The sequence below is a fragment of the Miniopterus natalensis genome, chromosome 1 (assembly GCF_054644295.1).
Source record: "Miniopterus natalensis isolate mMinNat1 chromosome 1, mMinNat1.hap1, whole genome shotgun sequence".
Taxonomy (NCBI): domain Eukaryota; kingdom Metazoa; phylum Chordata; class Mammalia; order Chiroptera; family Miniopteridae; genus Miniopterus; species Miniopterus natalensis.
The window spans coordinates 97709733-97711197 of NC_142081.1; positions in this window are offsets into that span (position 1 = coordinate 97709733).

The window sequence follows — 1465 nt, forward strand, 5'->3', positions numbered from 1 at the left end:
CTAGTTTGTTATCTTTTTTATCTTGAGAGAAAGTTGAATTTTTTCAATTCCTTTTCAATCTTGAGATGCTCATGTGTTTTTCCTTCATTTTGCTGATATGGTATATTATATTGATCAAGTTTTTTTGTTTGTTTGTTTTTTAAGATATCTTTATTGATTTCAGAGAGAGGAAGGGAGAGGGAGAGAGAGAGAAATAGAAACATCAATGATGAGAGAGTCATTGATCGGCTGTCTCCTGTATGCCCCTGACTGGGGATCGAGCCCGCAACCCGGGCATGTGCCCTGACCGGGAATCAAACCCCGATCGCCTGGATCCTAGGTCAACACTTAACTGCTGAGCCATGCCCAGCCAGGCTATTGATCAGTTTTTATATGTTGTACCATCCTTGCATTCCAGGAATAAATCTCACTTTTTTTTTTTTAATACATCTTTATTGATTTCAGAGAGAGGAAAGGAGAGGGAGAGAGAGAGATAGAAACATCAATGATGAGAGAGTAATTGATTGAGCCCACAACCCGGGCATGTGCCCTGACCAGGAATCGAACCCCGATCACCTGGATCCTAGGTTGATGCTCAACCATTGAGCCATGCCCGGCTGGGCTCACTTCTTCTTGTGTAATAGCTTTTTAATATGTTGCTGAATTCTCTTTGCTAATGGTATCGTTATAATGAACCCTGTTATTAATTAATAACAGGAAAGGAACAAAGGGAAGCTGCAATTTAGATGCATGCCCAGTAAAGTCTAAATGACATAGAGAGGGTGCTTACCTGTCAGTCATACCTGGGAGTGGGGTATTGGCCAAAATAGGCAAGGCCACTCAAGGGCATGAAATCTGAGATACATAAGCTCTTAAAGAAAGAGAGTTCTCACTCTTGGCCTTCTTTCTCTCTTGGGATTCTTGTTGCAGGGAGTGTGCTCTCATGCTCTGCACTTGCCCACATGACCCATAGGCATGTGGACCCCCACACATAATGGACTAATGGACCATGACTAACCTGATGCTGTGCTGGACTCAGCTCCACCATGAAATGGAAACTCTGGACACTGGCTTTGATTTTTAGCTCTGCTGGACCCCAGCTGCACATTTTCCAGGACTGGTTTAAGAGAAATGGGACTTTGGAAACCGAGGGATATAATAACACCCAAATAAAAATCACTCATTCTCCCTTAGGAGTCTTAGAAACTTCTTTTTCTCAAGATATCGTAAGAACCCCATTCCAACTAGCAATGGAGAAATTCCACCCATGCAATTCTCCAATAACACTAGTATTTTGTTGAGGAATGTTCATTTGGGACATTGGTCTGTAGTTTCCTTTTCCTATAGTGTCTCTCTCTGGCTTTGGTATTAGGGTAATCCTGCCCTTGTAAAATGAGTTAGGAAGTGTTCCCTTCTCTTCATTTTTTTGAGAAATTTTTGAAAAGGATTGATACTAGTTCTTCTTTAAAGATTTTGTAGAATTCAC